A 20,033-nucleotide genomic window follows, 5' to 3' on the forward strand; every position below is an offset into this window, starting at 1 on the left:
GTTGAAGGCTGTGTTATAGCCTTGGAATTGTCACACACACGCACGCAGATATACTAAATATTCTATCCACATACTGTCCATAATGTCTATACATACCATCACTAACACACATTTATATGCACATCTACATTGTAGAATAATAGTGAAGACATCAAAACTATAAAATAACACATAAGGAATCATGTAGTAACCAAAAAAGTGTTCAACAAATCAACTTATATTTTATATTTGAGATTCTTCAAATTAGCCACCCTTTGCCTTGATGACAGCTTTACACACTCTTGGCATTCTCTCAACCAGCTTCATGAGGTAGTCACCTGAAATGCATTTCAGTTAACAGGTGTGCCTTGTTAAAAGTTAATTTCTGGAATTTCTTTCCTCCTTAATGCATTTGAGCCGATCAGTTGTGTTGTGCTTCTATCGTGCTTCTACATCTGCACTGCTTGCTGTTTGGGGTTTTAGGCTGGGTTTCTGTACAGCACTTTGTGACATCAGCTGATGTAAGTAGGGCTTTATGAATACATTTGATTGATTGTGACAAGGTAGGGGTGGTATACAGAAGATACCCCTATTTGTTAAAAGACTAAATCCATATTACGGCAAGAACAGCTCAAAAAAGCAAAGAGAAATGACAGTCCATCATTACTTTAAGACACGAAGGTCAGTCAATTTGGACCATTTTAAGAACTTTGAACGCTTCTTAAAGTGCTGTCGCAAAAACCATCAAATGCTGATGACCTGGCTCTCATGAGAACCGCCACAGGAAAGGAAGACCCAGAGTCATCTCTGCTGCAGAGGACTTCATTAGAGTTAACTGCACCTCAGATTGCAGCCCAAATAAATGCTTCAGAGAATTCAAGTAACAGACACATCTCAACATCAACTGTTCAGAGGAGACTGCGTGAATCAGGCCTTCATGGTCAAATTGCTGCAAAAAAACACTACTAAAGGACACCAATAAGAAGAAGAGACTTGCTTGGGCCAAGAAACACGAGCAATGGACATTGACCCGTGGAAATCTGTCCTTTGGTCAGATGAGTCTAGATTTGCATTCTTCAGCGACACGCCATCCCATCTGGTTTGCGGATAGTGGAACTATAATTTGTTTTCAACAGGACAATGATCCAACATACCTTCAGGCTGTGTAAGAAGGGCTTTATAAATACATTTGATTGATTGTGACAAGGTAGGGGTGGTATACAGAAGATAGCCCTATTTGGTAAAAGACTAAGTCCATATTATGGCAAGAACACATCATCGCACTGCTTTGCTTTATCTTGGCCAGGTCGCAGTTGTAAATGAGAACATGTTCTCAACTAGCTTACCTGGTTAAATAAAGGTGAAATAAAAATAAATGTAAAAAATGTAAGGGCTATTTGACTAAGTAGGAGAGTGATGGAGTACTGCATCATATGACCTGGCCTCCACAATCACCCGCCTCAACCCAAATGAGATGGTTTGGGACGAGTTGGACCACAGAGTGAAGGAAAAGCAGCCAACAACTGCTCAGCATATGTAGGAACTCCTTCAAGACTTTTGGAAAAGCATTCCAGGTGAAGCTGGTTTGGAGAATGCCAAGAGTGTGCAAAGATGTCATCAAGGCAAAGGGTGGCTACGTGGAAGAATCTCAAGTATAAAATCTATTTTGATTTGTTTAACACTTTTTTGGTTACTACATAATTCCATATGTGTTATTTCATAGTTTTGATGTCTTACCTATTATTCTACAATGTAGAACATAGTAAAAATTAAGAAAAACCCAAGAATGAGTAGGTGTGTCCAAACTTTTGACTGGTACTATATATATATACACACACAGTTGGAAGTTGGAAGTTTACATACACCTTAGCCAAATACATTTAAACTCTGTTTTTCACAATTCCTGACATTTAATCCAAATAAAACATTCCATGTAATAGGTCAGTTAGGACCACCACTTTATTTTAAGAATGTGAAATTATTAATTTCAGCTTTTATTTCTTTCATCACATTCCAAGTGGGTCAGAAGTTTACATACACTCAATTAGTATTTGGTAGCATTGCCTTTATATTGTTTAACTTAGATCAAACGTTTCAGGTAGCCTTCCACAAGCTGCCCACAATAATTTGGATGAATTTTGGCCCAATTTATGACAGAGCTGGTGTACCTGAGTCAGGTTTGTAGGACTCCTTGCTCGCACACGCTTTTTCAGTTCTGCCCACAAATTTTCTATGGGATTGAGGTCAGGGCTTTGTGATGGCCACTCCAATACCTTGACTTTGTTGTCCTTAAGCCATTTTGCCACAACTTTGGAAGTACGCTTGGGGTAATTGTCCGTTTGGAAGATCCATTTGTGACCAAGCTTTAGCTTCCTAACTGATGTCTTGAGATGTTGCTTCAATATATCCACATAATTTTCCTGCCTCATGATGCCATCTATTTTGTGAAGTGCACCAGTCCCTCCTGCAGCAAAACACCCCCACAACATGATGCTGCCACTCCCTTGCTTCACAATTGGGATGGTTGTCTTCGGCTTGCAAGCCTCCCCCTTTTTCCTACAAACATAATGATGGTCATTAGGGCCAAACAGTTCTAAATCAAATCAAATCAAATTTTATTTGTCACATACGCATGGTTAGCAGATGTTAAAGCGAGTGTAGCGAAATGCTTGTGCTTCTAGTTCCGACAATGCAGTAATAACCAACAAGTAATCTAACTAACAATTCCAAAACTACTGTCTTATACACAGTGTAAGGGGATAAAGAATATGTACATAAGGATATATGAATGAGTGATGGTACAGAGCAGCATAGGCAAGATACAGTAGATGATATCGAGTACAGTATATACATATGAGATGAGTATGTAAACAAAGTGGCATAGTTAAAGTGGCTAGTGATACATGTATTACATAAGGATGCAGTCGATGATATAGAGTACAGTGTATACGTATGCATATGAGATGAATAATGTAGGGTAAGTAACATTATATAAGGTAGCATTGTTTAAAGTGGCTAGTGATATATTTACATCATTTCCCATCAATTCCCATTATTAAAGTGGCTGGAGTTGAGTCAGTGTCATTGTCAGTGTGTTGGCAGCAGCCACTCAATGTTAGTGGTGGCTGTTTAACAGTCTGATGGCCTTGAGATAGAAGCTGTTTTTCAGTCTCTCGGTCCCAGCTTTGATGCACCTGTACTGACCTCGCCTTCTGGATGATAGCGGGGTGAACAGGCAGTGGCTCGGGTGGTTGATGTCCTTGATGATCTTTATGGCCTTCCTGTAACATCGGGTGGTGTAGGTGTCCTGGAGGGCAGGTAGTTTGCCCCCAGTGATGCGTTGTGCAGACCTCACTACCCTCTGGAGAGCCTTACGGTTGAGGGCGGAGCAGTTGCCGTACCAGGCGGTGATACAGCCCGCCAGGATGCTCTCGATTGTGCATCTGTAGAAGTTTGTGAGTGCTTTTGGTGACAAGCCGAATTTCTTCAGCCTCCTGAGGTTGAAGAGGCGCTGCTGCGCCTTCTTCACGATGCTGTCTGTGTGAGTGGACCAATTCAGTTTGTCTGTGATGTGTATGCCGAGGATCTTAAAACTTGCTACCCTCTCCACTACTGTTCCATCGATGTGGATAGGGGGGTGTTCCCTCTGCTGTTTCCTGAAGTCCACAATCATCTCCTTAGTTTTGTTGACGTTGAGTGTGAGGTTATTTTCCTGACACCACACTCCGAGGGCCCTCACCTCCTCCCTGTAGGCCGTCTTGTCGTTGTTGGTAATCAAGCCTACCACTGTTGTGTCGTCCGCAAACTTCATGATTGAGTTGGTGGCGTGCGTGGCCAAGCAGTCGTGGGTGAACAGGGAGTACAGGAGAGGGCTCAGAACGCACCCTTGTGGGGCCCCAGTGTTGAGGATCAGCGGGGAGGAGATGTTGTTACCTACCCTCACCACCTGGGGGCGGCCCGTCAGGAAGTCCAGTACCCAGTTGCACAGGGCGGGGTCGAGACCCAGGGTCTCGAGCTTGATGACGAGCTTGGAGGGTACTATGGTGTTGAATGCCGAGCTGTAGTCGATGAACAGCATTCTCACATAGGTATTCCTCTTGTCCAGATGGGTTAGGCAGTGTGCAGTGTGGTTGAGATTGCATCGTCTGTGGACCTATTTGGGCGGTAAGCAAATTGGAGTGGGTCTAGGGTGTCAGGTAGGGTGGAGGTGATATGGTCCTTGACTAGTCTCTCAAAGCACTTCATGATGACGGATGTGAGTGCTACGGGCGGTAGTCGTTTAGCTCAGTTACCTTAGCTTTCTTGGGAACAGGAACAATGGTGGCCCTCTTGAAGCATGTGGGAACAGCAGACTGGTATAGGGATTGATTGAATATGTCCGTAAACACACCGGCCAGCTGGTCTGCGCATGCTCTGAGGGCGCGGCTGGGGATGCCGTCTGGGCCTGCAGCCTTGCGAGGGTTAACACGTTTAAATGTCTTACTCACCTCTGCTGCAGTGAAGGAGAGACTGCATGTTTTCGTTGCAGGCCGTGTCAGTGGCACTGTATTGTCCTCAAAGCGGGCAAAAAAGTTATTTAGTCTGCCTGGGAGCAAGACATCCTGGTCCGTGACTGGGCTGGATTTCTTCCTGTAGTCCGTGATTGACTGTAGACCCTGCCACATGCCTCTTGTGTCTGAGCCGTTGAATTGAGATTCTACTTTGTTTCATCAGACCAGAGGACATTTCTCCAAAAGGTACAATCTTTGTCCCCATGTGCAGTTGCAAACCGTAGTCTGGCTTTTTTTTATGGCGGTTTTTGGAACAGTTTTTTATTTGACCTTTATTTAACCAGGCAAGTCAGTTAAGAACAAATTCCTATTTTAAATGACAGCCTAGGAACAGTGGGATAACTGCCTGTTCAGGGGCAGAATGACAGATTTGTACCTTATCAGCTCGGGGGTTTGAACTTGCATCCTTCCAGCTACTAGTCCAACGCTCTAAGCACTAGGCTACCCTGCCGCACCAAACACAGGGGTATAGTCAGGTACCCCTGCGTTCTCAGTCCAGACAAAATTGAAGTGTCTCAAGAGAGTAACCATGATGAGGAAGAGCTCCATCTGCCGCCCCTTGCTGAGTGGCCTTTCAGGTTATGTCGATATAGGACTCATTTTACTCTGGATATAGATCTTTTTTTACCTGTTTCCTCCAGCATCTTCACAAGGTCCTTTGCTGTTGTTCTGGGATTGATTTGCACTTTTCACACCAAAGTACATTAATCTCTAGGAGACAGAACGCATCTCCTTCCTGAGCGGTATGACAGCTGTGTGGTCCCATGGTGTTTATACTTGCGTACTATTGTTTGTACAGATGGACATGGTACATTAAGGCGTTTGGAAACTGTTCCCGCTTTCTCCTGTTGTGCTATTTACAGACAAAGGTAAGCTTAATAATTTAAAATAATGTCACAGGTGAAATGAAGAACTGTCACGACTTCCGCCGAAGTTGGCCCCTCTCCTTGTACGGGCGGTGTTGGGCGGTAGACGTCACCGCTTTTCTAGCCGCCACCGATCCACTTTTCATTTTCCATTTCTTTTGTCTTCATTGCACACAGCTGGTGTACATTCCCATAATTATATGTTCCTTATTTAACCCTCTGTGTCCCCCAAGGTTTTGTGCGTGTTTGTTCTTTGTAAGTTGGTCTCATTTGTGAGCTTGATTGTCTTCCTTCTTGGAATATTTGTTTTTTGAGTAAAGTTACATTTATTACTCATCTAGGTGTCCTGTGCCTGACTACCCCTTACCTGCTACACCTAAACGCCTTACAAGAACCCAATCTGCTTCATCTCCTAAAGTATTGCACAAGTAGACTGCAGGTATTTACTTGGAAAGTAGCTACATATATAAAAATGTATTGAAAAACTTTGGTATTGACGATGATTTCCAAATACCCCGACACACGGTATACTACCCTAGCTACTGCATTCATCACTTCTCAATACTGCAAGAGAGCTAATAAATCTTTACAGCTAAAATCTTTTTTATCTCACAGTCGTTCTCTCATTTAACTGATAAACTATTTCATAGCACAAAGCTGCCTGACGCTCAAACAGTGTATATGTTTTCCTCCAGAAAATAAACGTACTGTACAGTCATTGCTGATATATATGTAGCTACTCTTCCCACACAATGAAAGTCAACCAGTCAGGCAGTCCAAGCAGTATTCAGCCTGTGTAGAGGGAATACCAATCTCCCAGTAGATCAGAGAGGCTCAAAGAAGATAACAGCCTCCTCTGAAACACCAAGCATGTTCATTAGACTGCTTAAAACAAGAGATTTGAACATTCTAACATCATCATACAACTATTTTATTGGAGATGTGTTTTGCAAATGCAGAAGTTGTAACATACTTATTTATAGTCATTCATTAGCTTTCACATGGATGGGTGTTTCCTCCTCGCATTACGGTGAGACCGAGACGCATTCACATCCAAGCATACTTAATGAACCAATGACTCCTGGAAAATGAAAATATGTGCAGGAACCAATTTAATTTCAAATGGATGTCATCAGAGGACCAAATTGAATTGCTCGTCCTTTCGCATTGACATAGCTCGCCTTATGCTAGTGACCTCTCCACAGAATAGAACCTGTATCCATGTCTTGACACTATATAAATAAGCCATGTGGGAAGATTCCATGTTGCCATCCCTCCATCTCGTAATGCATCATTAACTTCTTATGGCTGAAATCCCATTAACCTGTTGAGTGTAGGGGGCAGTATTTTGATGTTTCGATGAAAAACATACCCAAATGAAACTGCCTATTTCTCAGACCCAGAGGCTAGAATATGCATATAATGGTCAGATTAGGATAGAAAACACTCTAAAGTTACCCAAAACTGTCAAAATATTGTCCGTGAGTATAACAGAACTGATATTGCAGAGGAAAATCCAACCAGGAAGTGCCTCTTATTTTGAAAACTCCCTGTTCCATTGCATGCCTTCCCTCCATTTAAAGGGATATCAACCAGATTCCTTCCACATGATGTGAACAGTCTTTAGACAGAGTTTCAGCCTTTTATTCTGAAAAATGAGCGAGAACGATCACATTGCGTCAGTGCATAGCTGCGTGTCCCCAGAGTTTTTCATACACCAACAGCTTGGAGCAGACCTTTTCTCTCTCTCTCCTGTTGAAAAAGCTACCGTCCGGTTGAAATATGATTTATTATTTATTATTTATTGTAAAAACAACCTGAGAATTGATTATAAAAAAACATTTGACATGTTTCTACGAACTTTCCGGATAATATTTGGAATTTTTCGTCTGCCCGTCGCGACCTGCACGAGCCTGTGAATTACTAAACAAAACGCGCCAACAAAATGGAGGTTTTTGGATATAAAAATAATCTTTATCGAACAAAAGGAACATTTATTGTGTAACTGGGAGTCTAGTGAGTGCAAACATCCGAAGATCATCAAAGGTAAGCGATTCATTTTATTGCTTTTCTAACTTTCGTCCTCACATAAACGCTTGGTTTGCTTTCGCTGTAAAGCTTTTTTGAAATCTGACACGCCAGGGGGATTAACTTCTTGGTGACAGATCCAGGTGACGTCCGGATTAAATGCATGCCCAAATTCAACTGCCTGCTACTCATCCCCAGAAGATAAGATATGCATATTATTAGATAGAAAGCACTCTGAAGTTTCTAAAACTGTTTGAATCATGTCTGTGAGTATAACAGAACTTATTTAGCAGGCGAAACCCAGAGGACACTGTTTTGAGGTCACTCTCTTTTCAATCGGTTTTCATTGGGAATCCAGATTTCTAAGGGACCTTCTTGCAGTTCCTATCGCTTCCACTGGATGTCAACAGTCTTTAGAAATTGGTTGAGGTTTTTCCTTTGTGTAATGAAGAAGTACGGCCATTTTGAACGAGGGTAACTTGAAGTGTACTGTTAGATAGAGGCGCGTGACCAGAAAGCTAGCTACAGTTTGTTTTCCTCCTGTATTGAACACAGATCATCCCGTCTTCAATTTTATCGGTTATTTACGTAAAAAATACCTAAAGTTGTATTACAAAAGTAGTTTGAAATGTTTTGGCAAAGTTTACAGGTAATTTTTGAGATATTTTGTAGTCACGTTGCGCAAGTTGGAACCCGTGTTTTTCTCGATCAAACGCGCCAAATAAATGGACATTTTGGATATATATCGACAGAATTAATTGAACAAAAGGACCATTTGTGATGTTTATGGGACATATTGGAGTGCCAACAAAAGAAGCTCGTCAAAGGTAAGGCATGAATTATATTTTTATTTCCTGCGTTTTGTGTCGCGCATGCAGAGTATGATTCTCTCTCTTTGTTTACTATGGTGCTATCCTCAGATAATAGCATCGTTTGCTATTGCCGAAAATCCTTTTTGAAATCTGACATGTTGACTGAATTCACAACAAGTGTAACTTTAATTTGCTATCTTGCATGTGTGATTTCATAAAAGTTTGAGGAATTCAAACAACAGAAATCTCATAATTAAAATTCCTCAAACATACAAGTATTATACACCATTTTAAAGATAAACATATTGTTAATCCCACCACTGTGTCCGATTTCAAAAAGGCTTTACGACAAAAGTATACCATGCAATTATGTTAGGTCAGCACCTAGTCACATAAAAACACAGCCATTTTTTCAGCCAAAGAGAGGTATATAATCAATCTTTAGGATGTTTTTATCATAAATATTGTTCCAACAGGACAAATCCTTTGTCTTTAGATTTGAATGGGAACGCAGGTCGCTCTCACGGCCGCACGCGAGACTTAGCTCATGGCATTCTGCCAGTCACCTGGTTCAAACAGCTCTTATTCGCTCCCCCTTCATAGTAGAAGCCTGAAACAGGGGGGGGGGGGCCTGCCTGCCGCCCAGTACCGTTGCCCCACCTCTGGTTTACAGACCCCTGCCTGCCTTGATCTGTCTATTGCCTGCCCCTGTTGGAATATTAAACTATTGTTTATTCGACGTGGTCTGCATCTGGGTCTTACCTTCATACCTGATAGTATGAACTAGACATGACTGACCCAGCAGACCCGGGCCATCTCCTCCCAAGGAGCCTCCATTGGTAGACACGAGGAATTGCTTCGTGGGCTGATGGAGGGGGTCCAAACGCTGGCTGGGCGCCATGACCGAACGTTGGACATGCTGCTGGAGCAATTCCGTGGGTCGTCTAGAGCGCAGCCTGCCACGGTGGTAACCCAATAGCCGGTTAGCAGCGTCGCCCCACTAGCCACTCCACCTACCTGGGAGCTCCGGTTACCTCCTGCGTAACGCTTTAATGGAGCGTCGAGCACCTATCGGGCGTTTATAGCTCAGTGTGCACTCATTTTCGTGCTTCAGCCCTCCTCCTTCTGCTTTGGTTGCTCCAAAATAGCCTACCGCATCACGCTGACATCTGGAAGGGCTCTCACCTTGGCTACCATCATTTGGGAACAGCAGCCGGCCATATGCGGGAGCCTGGAGGGGTGGGAGAGCGTGGGGAGAGAAGCTAATCCAGCTCTGGCAGGACACCCGCACTGTGGACGACTATGTGGTGGATTTCCGTACGTTGGCAGCGGAGAGTGCGTGGAACCCGGAAGCACTGTTCGACATGTTCCTCCATGACTTCTCAGAGGAGGTTAAGGAAGAGCTTGCCTACCACCTGGTGCAGATATGAGAGGGGGACGGGGGACGGGGTACTGTCACACCCAGATCTGTTTCACCTGTAGTTACCCACAGATTTGGACTCCCTCATCGATTTGACCATCCGCATCGATGGGCGATTGCAGGAACGACGGATAGAGAGGAAATTTAATTTCACTCACACGTCCAGGGATTCCACCTTGCCTCTGAGTCATCCCGGAAGTTCTCGGCGGTCCCGTGGCCGAGAGCACCCGAGATTTCCCTACCTTCCTCGAGAATCACAGAGGAGGGCCGAGGCACGGTTTCCCGAGCCCATGCAACTAGGCAGGGCTTGGCTGTTGCCAGGTGAATGGCAACACCGGATTAGAACAGGGAGCTGTCTGTATTGTGGGACTTTTGTCATTTTGTGTCCTCGTGCCCGGTAAAAGACCAGGCTCACGGTATGAGCGAGTACTCTCTAAATGGAGAACTATTCTGCTTCCTTTACTTGCACCTATTTTCATGTCATTCTGCTGTGGGGAGACCAGTCCAAATCTCTCCGGGTCCTCATTCACTCTCGGGCCAATGAGAGCTTTTTGGACGCCACACTGACTTCCGAGCTGATCATCTCCACTCAGCCCCTCTCCATTCCCGTGGATTTTAGAGCATTGGATGGACGCTCTATAGGTCGGGTAACCCATAACACCACTCCCATCCACCTACGGGTGTCAGGGAATCACAGCGAGACCATTCAGTTCCTGCTCATCAAGTTCCACCAGATCCCCGTGGTTTTTGGATTCTGCTAGCTCCAACAACACAACCCACTCATTAACTGGTCTATGGGTGCCATCATGGGCTGGAGTTGGTTTTGCTTTGCCATTGTCTGAAGTCGGCGCAACCTGCCCAGGGACGTCTTCCTGGGTCCTCTGAGGTGGTTCCGGATCTCTCCTCCATTCCCGCGGAGTACCAGGATCTCTGGGAGGTGTTCAGCAAGTCCCGGGCCACATCCCTTCCACCGAACCGCCCCTATGATGGCGAGATTGATCTTCTCCCTAGCACCACGCCTCCCCGGGGGTGTCTGTACGCACTGTCAGGACCTGAAACCAAGGCTATGGAGAACTACATTGGGGACTCCCTAGCTACTGGATTTATTCATCCCTCTTCCTCTTCCGCTGGCGCAGGAGGGTTCTTCTATGTGGAGAAGAAGGACAAGACTCTGTGCCTGTGTATTGACTACCAGGGACTCAATGACATCACTGTTAAGAACCATTATCGGCTACCACTCATTTCCTCGGCTTCGAGCCACTCCAGGGAGCCACTGTGTTCTCCAAGTTGATCTACGTAACGCCTACCACCCGCCTACCACCTGGTGTAGTGTACCTTTGCCCCCCTCTGGACTACCGACTTCTGCCTTACCCGGTACCATTGCCCCGCCTCTGGTTTACTGACCCTTGTCTGCTTTGACCTGCCTATTGCCCTCCCCTGTTGGAATATTAAACTATTTTTTATTCGACATGGTCTACATCTGGGTCTTACCTTCATACCTGATAATAAGGACATCAGTCAATTGAAATAAATAAATTAGGCACTAATGTAAGGATTTCACATGACTGGGAATACGGATATGCATCTGTTGGTGACAGATACCTTTAAAAAAACGGTAGGGGTGTGGATCAGGCTGTTGATTGTGGCCAGTGAAATGTTGTCCCACTCCTCTTCAATGGCTGTGCGAAGTTGCTGGATATTGGCAGGAACTTGAACACCCTGTCATGCAAGTTGATCCAGAGCATCCCAAACATGCTCAATGGGTGACATGTCTGGTGAGTATGCAGCCCATGGAAGAGCTGAGACATTTTCAGCGTCCAGGAATTGTGTACAGATCCTTGCGACTGCAATTACTCACCACGGACTAGCAAGGGGCTGTGCATTATCTTGCTGAAACATGAGGTGATAGCAGCGGATGAATGGCACAATAATAGGCCTCAGGATCTCGTCATGCTATCTCTGTGCATTCAAATTTTCATCAATAAAATGCAATTGGGTTCGTTGCCTGTAGCTTATGCCTGCCCATAACCATAACTCCACCTTGGGACACTCTGTTCAAAATGTTGACATTAGCAAACGCTCGCCCATATGACGCCATACACATGGTCTGTGTTTGTGAGGTTGGAGGTACAGTACCAGTCAAAAGTTTGGACACAGCTACTCATTAAAGGGTTTTACTTATTTTTACTATTTTACACAATGTAGAATAATAGTGAAGACAACAAAACTATGAAAAACACATGGAATCATGTAGTATCCAAAAAAGTGTTAAACAAATCAAAATATATTTTATATTTGAGAGTCTTCAAAGTAGAAACCCTTTGCCTTGATGACAGCTTTGTAAACCCTTGGCATTCTCTCAACCAGCTTCATGGGGTAGACACCTGGGATGCATTTCAATTAACAGGTGTGCCTTGTTAAAAGTTCCTTTGTGATATTTCTTTCCGTCTTATTATGTTTGAGCCAATCAGTTGTGTTGTGACAAGGTAGGGGTGGTATACAGAAGATAGCCCTATTTGGTAAAAGACCAATCAGCTCAAATAAGCAAAGAGAAACAACAGTCCATCATTACTTTAAGGCGTGAAGGTCAGTCAATCCGGCTGAAAATTTCAAGAACTTTGAATGTTTCTTCAAGTGCAGTCGCAAAAACCATCAAGTGCTATGATGAAACAGGCTCTCATGAAGATCGCCACAGGAAAGGAAGACCCAGAGTTACTTCTGCTGCAGAAGATATGTTTATTAGAGTTACCAGCCTCAGAAATTGTAGCCCAAGTAAATGCTTCACAGAGTTCAAGCAACAGACACATTTCAACATCAACTGTTCAGAGGCGACTGTGTGAATCAGGCATTCATGGTCGAATTGCTGTAAAAAAAACACTACTAAAGGACACCAATAAGAAGAAGAGACTTGCATGAGCCAAGAAATACGAGTAATGGACATGAGGCCAGTGGAAATCTGTCCTTTGGTCTGATGACTTGAAATTTGAGATTTTTGGTTCCAACCGCCGTGTCTTTGTGAGACACAGAGTAGGTGAACGGATGATCTCTGCATGTGTGGTTCCCACCGTGAAGCATGGAGGAGGAGGTATGATCAAATCAAATGTTATTTGTGGGGGTGCATTGCTGGTAACACTGTCTGTGATTTATTTAGAATCCAAGGCACACTTAACCAGCATGGCTACCACAGCATTCTGCAGAGATACACCATCCCACCTGGTTTGGCTTAGTGGGACTATAATTTCTCTTTCAACAGAACAATGACCCAACACACCTCCATGCTGTGTAAGTGCTATTTGACCAAAAAGGAGAGTGATGGATTGCTGCATCAGATGACCTGACCTCCACAGTCACCCGACTTCAACCCAATTGAGATGGTTTGGGATGAGTTGGACCGCAGAGTGAAGGAAAAGCAGCCAACAAGTGCTCAGCATATGTGGGAACTCCTTCAAGACTGTTGGAAAAGTATTCTAGGTGAAGCTGGTTGAAAGAATGCCAAGAGTGTGCAAAGATGTCATCAAGGCAAAGTGTTGCTACAAAAAATATATTTTGATTTGTTTAACACTTTTCTGGTTACTACATCATTCCATATGTGTTATTTTATAGTGTTGATGTCTTCACTATTATTCTACAGTGTAGAAAATAGTAAAAATGAAGAAAATCCCTTGAATGAGTAGGTGTGTCCAAAATTTTTAACTGTACTGTACTTTCAAATTCTCTAAAACGATGTTGGAGGCGGCTTATGGTAGAGAAATTAACATTCAATTATCTGGCAACAGCTCTGGTGGACATTCCTGCAGTCCGCATGCCAATTCCACGCTCCCTGAAAACATGAGACATCTGTGGTATTGTGTTGTATGACAAAACTGCACAATTAAGAGTGGCCTCTTATTGTCCTCAGCACAAGGTGCACCTGTGTAATGATCATGCTGTTTAATCAGCTTCTTGATATGCCACACCTGTCAGGTGGATGGATTACCTTGGTAAAGGAAAAATGCTTACTAACAAGGATGTAAACAAATTTGTAGACAACATTTGAGAGAAATACGTTTTTGGAGCTTATTGAAAATTTCTGGGATCTTTTATTTTAGCTCATGAAATATGGGACCAACACTTTACATGTTGCGTTTATATTTTTGTTCAGTATAAAACCAGAGATATAAATAAATAAAGTAAACCAGGCCAGACTACTTTGTCTCGAGAAGCAGTACTACCACAGCGAGCGGCCGGTAACTCATTGTCTCCCTTTGCCAAAGCACAGTCAATCAATAGCCAATAAACAGAGGCGTGCCATATCTCTGGTGGCCATTGGTGCGTGCAGCTGCTGCTTCAGCCTGGGAAAAAAATATGTAAATAGTTCCATTGGAGGAGTAGCATCAGGTAGACTAAGATGCAGGGAGGGAGAATGGAATAGTCTGGCTCAGAAAAGTCTATACCTGTTATTTTCGGCGCATGTGACAAATAATAATTGATATTATGATTTGATTTATTTGAGTTGAGGGGGGTGAGGGTTTGGACATCCTCTCTGAGCAGGCCATTCCTGTCCTGTCGTCCTATATCCTCCACCGGTCTCAGTTACTCCTGACCTCCCAGCAGTCCACTTCACGCTGGCCCACATGCCTGTGGTCCAGGCCTGGGAGGCTGTGGAGGGGGGCTGATGATGTTTCAATGACCTCATCTGTCAATATCCCTAAATTATCTGCCAGCTGAAGGTTGTCTAATTGAGTGAGGGGACTCACTTCACACACATATGAGCTCACATTATGTGTATGTGCACATACAGTTGAAGTCGGAAGTTCACATACACTTAGGTTGGAGTTATTAAAACTAGTTTTTCAACCACTCCACAAATTACTTGTTAACAAACTATAGTTTTGGCAAGTCAATTAGGACATTTACTTTGTGCATGACACAAATCATATTTCCAAAAATTGTTTACAGATAGATTAATTAACTTATTATTTCACTGTATTCCAATTCCAGTGGGTCAGAAGTTTACATACACTAAGTTGACTGTGCCTTTAAACAGCTTGGAAGATAATTGACATCATTTGAGTCAATTGGAGGTGTACCTGTGGATGTATTTCAAGGCCTACCTTCAAACTCAGTGCTTCTTTGCTTGACATCATGGAAAAATCCAAAGAAATCAACCAAGACCTCAGAAAAAGAATTGTAGACCTCCACAAGTCTGGTTCATCCTTGGGAGCAATTTCGAAATGCCTGAAAGTACCACGTTCATCTGTACAAACAATAGTACGCAAGTATAAACGCCATGGGACCACGCAGGCGTCATACCGCTCAGGAAGAGGATGAACGTACTTTGGTGCGAAAAGGGCAAATCAATCGCAGAACAACAGCAAAGGACGTTGTGAAGATGCTGGAGGAAACAGGTACAAAATAATCTATATCCACAGTCAAACGAGTCCTATATCGACATAACCTCAAAGGCCGCACAGCAAGGAAGAAGCCACTGCTCCAAAACTGCCATAAAAAAAGCCAGACTACGGTTTGCAACTACACATGGGGACAAAGATTGTTTTTGGAGAAATGTCCTCTGGCATGATGAAACACAAGTACAACTGTTTGGCCATAATGCCCATCGTTATGGTTTGAGGAAAAGGGGGAGGCTTGCAAGCCGAAGAACACCATCCCAACAGTGAAGCACGGGGGTGGCAGCATCATGTTGTGGGGGTGCTTTGCTGCAGGAGGGACTGGTGCACTTCACAAAATAGATGGCATCATGAGGACGGAAAATTATGGGGATATATTGAAGCAACATCTCAAGACATCAGGCACGAAGTTCAAGCTTGGTCGCAAATGGGTCTTCCAAATGGACAATGACCCCAAGCATACTTCCAAAGTTGTGGCAAAATGGCTTAAGGACAACAAAAGTCAAGGTATTGGAGTGGCCATCACAAAGCCCTGACCTCAATCCTATAGAAAATTTGTGGGCAGAACTGAAAAAGCGTGTGCGAGCAAGGAGGCCTACAAACCTGATTCAGGTACACCAGCTCTGCCACACCAATTTATTGTGGGAAGCTTGTGGAAGGCTACTCAAAACGTTAAACAATGCTAAAAGCAATGCTACCAAATACTAATTGAGTGTATGTAAACTTCTGACCCACTGGGAATGTGATGAAAGAAATAAAAGCTGAAATAAATCATTCTCTACTATTACTCTGACATTTCACATTCTTAAAATAAAGTGATGATCCTAATTGATCTAAAACAGGGAATTTTTACTAGGATTAATTGTTGTACGGGATCTTCAGTTTCTTGGTCAAGAATTGTGAAATACTGAGCTTAAAATTATTTGGATAAGGTGTATGTAAACTTTCGACTTCAACTGTACCTGTAAATACATACACTACAGTTCAAAAGTTTGGGGTCCCTTAGAAATGTCCTTGTTTTTGAAAGAAAAGCAGGATGCTGGCCGAGACAAAGTTGCAAAAAAAAGCCATATCTCAGACTGGTCAATAAAAATAAAAGATGGGCAAAAGAACACAGACACTGGACAGATGAACTCTGCCTAGAAGGCCAGCATCATGGAGTCACCTCATCACTGTTGACGTTGAGACTGGTGTTTTGTGGATACTATTTAATGAAGTTGCCAGTTGAGGACTTGTGAGGCGTCTGTTTCTCAAACTAGACGCTCTAATGTACTTGTCCTCTTGCTCAGTTGTGCACCGGGGCCTTCCACTCCTCTTTCTATTCTGGTTAGCGCCAGTTTGCGCTGTTCTGTGAAGGGAGTAGTACACAGCGTTGTACGGGATCTACAGTTTCTTGGCAATTTCTCGCATGGAATACTCCTGATACTCAACTCGTCTAAAGAAGACAAGTTTTATTGCTTTTTTAATCAGGACAACAGTTTTCAGCAGTGCTAACATATTTGCAAAAGGGTGTTGTAATGATCAATTAGCCTTTTAAAATGATAAACTTGGATTAGCTAACACAACGTGCCATTGGAACACAGGAGTGATGGTTGCTGATAATGGGCCTCTGTACGCCTATGTAGATATTCCATAAAATATCTGCCGTTTCCAGCTACAATAGTCATTTACAACATTAACAATGTTTACACTGTATTTCTGATCAATTTGAGGTTATTTTAATGAACAAAAAAATGTGCTTTTCTTTCAAAAACAAGGACATATCTAAGTGACCCCAAACTTTTGAACGGTAGTGTACATGCATACATACATTCATACATAGTCACAGTCACTCACACACACACACTATCACTCTCTGCCACACACACACACACACACACACACACACATCTCCTGCAAACCACAAAGCCCAGAGGGGGATGTTTGTATGCATTAAAAGGGACAGTGAGGGAGAGAGAGTGATGCCCACATCCTTGACCCTTCATTCCCAAACCCCCCATCCTGTTGATTTCTCTGCTATGGATCTGACACCTCAGCGCCTGAGGCTTCTTACCGCATCACTCACATGACTGGCACAGTAGCCCTGCCGCCGCCAAGCCTGCCAGATCAGCTACAATACGCTTTGATCTAAAGATGTAGGATCTTAATTTGATCACTCTTTTGTTTGTTCAGGTACACCAGCTCTGCCACACCAATTTATTGTGGGAAGCTTGTGGAAGGCTACTCAAAACGTTAAACAATGCTAAAAGCAATGCTACCAAATACTGCTGAGAATGTTTCTGTAAAGCAGGAAATGCAAACTTGTAGTGTATTTGAGTTTTAAAAAGTCTTGTAATGGCAGATTTCCGTGTAGCAGGGATCGGACCAAAACGCAGCGTGGTAAGTGCCCATGACAATTTTAATAAGAAAAGCCTGAACACTATGAAATACAAAACAATAATGTGAAATAAACCAAACCGAAACAGTCCCGTGTGGCAAAAACACTAACACAAGAAACAAACACCCACAAACCAACAGTGAAACCCAGGCTACCTAAATATGGTTCCCGATCAGAGACAACGACTAACACCTGCCTCTGATTGACAACCATATCAGGCCAGACACAGAAACAGACAAACTAGGCATCCAACATAGAATGCCCACTCAGATCACACCCTGACCAAACAAAACAGAAAAACATACAAAGCAAACTATGGTCAGGGCGTGACAAGGCTAGTAAAGTTTGTAATTTCCACTTTTAAAATTTCAGACCTGATTTGCCCTAACGAAAAATGTACCAACCACTACAAAAATGTAAAATAACCCCTACAAAAATGTATATTAATTATAATTCACATAATAATTCACATTTCCTGTTGCTGCAGGATTATTCTCCTGTTGTAGCAAACTGGCTCAAATTAAGATCCTACATCGGTAGCTAAACACAAGTTAGCCGGTCTTTCTGAGCACTGGCTAGCGGCAAATTTTAGTCCTCCTTTTTAGCAACGCTTGACTTTGAAGTGGGGAGCCACCGGGAAGGGGTCTGAGTGGCTATCAGAGAAGACCTTACACCTTGGAAGGCCCGGGGAATAAGAGCACAACTGACTAGGGAGTGTGTGCTGTAAGATGAAAAAGATTATACCATGCTATGTCTTAAAGACACACTGAGAATGTTTACATGGACAGTAATAATTTGCTTATGGTTGTAGGCAGATTATGCAATAGTCCTGTAAACACCTTACTTTGCTTATCTTAAACGGCACGAGGTCAAAATCAAAGAAAGCATGCGCTGATTAAAACTGGTTTTCTGACTGGTTGCATCACTGCCTGGTACGGCAACTGCTCGGCCTCCGACCGCAAGGCACTACAGAGGGTAGTGCGTACGGCCCAGAACATCACTACGGCTAAGCTGCCTGCCATCCAGGACCTCTACACCAGGTGGTGTCAGAGGAAGGCCCTAAAAACTGTCAAAGTCTCCAGCCACCCCAGTCATAGACTGTTCTCTCCGCTACCGCCTCCCTCTTTAGCACAAGTCAATTGACTTTGGAAAAACTAAATGTATGTGTCTTAGAAGTAGTATATACAAACATTATAAGTCTTAATTTCAGGATCAAATATGCTTCCCAAAAATGACATGGTAGAACGTTTATTTTGATTGGGAATTTTCTGCATTTACCAGTGTCATCAGGTAGCCTGATTGCAGATGTGTCCACGTAAACAGGATTATTAGGGGAATCATTCTTCTTGCAAAGCATGTAAACGTTTCAATCTAACTATTGAATTCATCTGATTATGCACAATAATCACATTATTGTGTGCATGTAACCATACTCACTGCAGAGCAAACAGTAGGGCTGTCAAAGGTGCAACAGTGTACTGTGACATCAGAGCAGAGGGGGTTGAGCTAGAGGAGCTAATGCTGATTACAGTGCAACTGAATCGAAGTTCATTGCGCAAACACATCGATGGTGACTGAGACGCGGCTAGGGCACTGGTATTATATCTCTGGTAGGTGTAATTACAGTGTCTTGTTCCCTTTGATAATGTGTTAAACAGGTCCTGAAACAGATGGGAGCCCTGTGTGTGTGTGTGTGTGTGTGTGTGTGTGTGTGTGTGTGTGTGTGTGTGTGTGTGTGTGTGTGTGTGTGTGTGTGTGTGTGTGTGTGTGTGTGTGTGTGTGTGTCTGTGTGTGTGGAGTTCTTACCTTTGCTCTGGGGGTGAAGATGTAGAGGGAGACAGTGTCTGTTCCACAGTCACAGGTCAGTCTCAGAGTCTCACGAGTAAGAAAGCCCTGAAGCCTGCCAAAAACACAAACTCAGTCAGCACTCTATGCTCTCTCTCTTTCTCACCACAGTCCATGAATAATAAACGTCATATGTATAGAGGGCCAGGCCTGTAAAACACAATAAAACCCAGAGTATAAAATGGCCACATGGATAGATCTATTCCACAGGCCAGGAGGAACAGTTAAAATGTAAAGAGCATCACCACCACAGTTTGAGAGACTAGAGCAAGCTGTTTTTCACCAGAGTGGTCAGTTCTTCACTCAGCTCCAACAAAACTCTAGGCGCTACGTGTGACCTTGAGCACTGCGGCAGAATACTGAGAGGGGGAAATAAGAAAGGACAATATGCTGGGAGTGGATGACAAGATGTATACACACTGTAGCTACTGGGTCTGATTCTGAGTCAGTGAGTCAGTCAGTCTCTCTCTCTCTCTCTCTCACTTGGCAAGCATGGTAAAATACACAGACTATCAATAGCCAGCACTTGCTCTGCAGAATGAATGATAGCACTCCATGAACAGGTGTGTGCAGCAGGCGTCTAGTCTACAGGCTGATCTACAGCCCCAATCATATAAATAAAATAAAATAAAATCAACATGGCCCAGGTTGCCTCTCCCTATAAGATGATATCCCAGGCAATGCCTTACATTTCCATGTAATGATGAGCAATGGCATCTCCAGTTTCCTTTTATAATTTGGAGGGCTGTTCTACAATAGCGGCAGAAGG

The 20,033-nt window shown here is 43.4% G+C and overlaps 1 protein-coding gene across 1 annotated transcript in view; it reads right to left on the reverse strand.

Annotated features, from left to right (window-relative positions):
- LOC112218755 (tetraspanin-9) overlaps positions 1-20,033 on the reverse strand; it is a 289,884-nt gene that overhangs the window by 186,477 nt on the left and 83,374 nt on the right. The window contains exon 3 of the mRNA XM_024379867.2: positions 19,226-19,319. The gene's annotated coding sequence lies outside the window, so the exon portion shown is untranslated. The remainder of the gene's footprint in view (positions 1-19,225; positions 19,320-20,033) is intronic.

Source organism: Oncorhynchus tshawytscha, linkage group LG19, assembly GCF_018296145.1.
Source record: "Oncorhynchus tshawytscha isolate Ot180627B linkage group LG19, Otsh_v2.0, whole genome shotgun sequence".
NCBI lineage: Eukaryota > Metazoa > Chordata > Actinopteri > Salmoniformes > Salmonidae > Oncorhynchus > Oncorhynchus tshawytscha.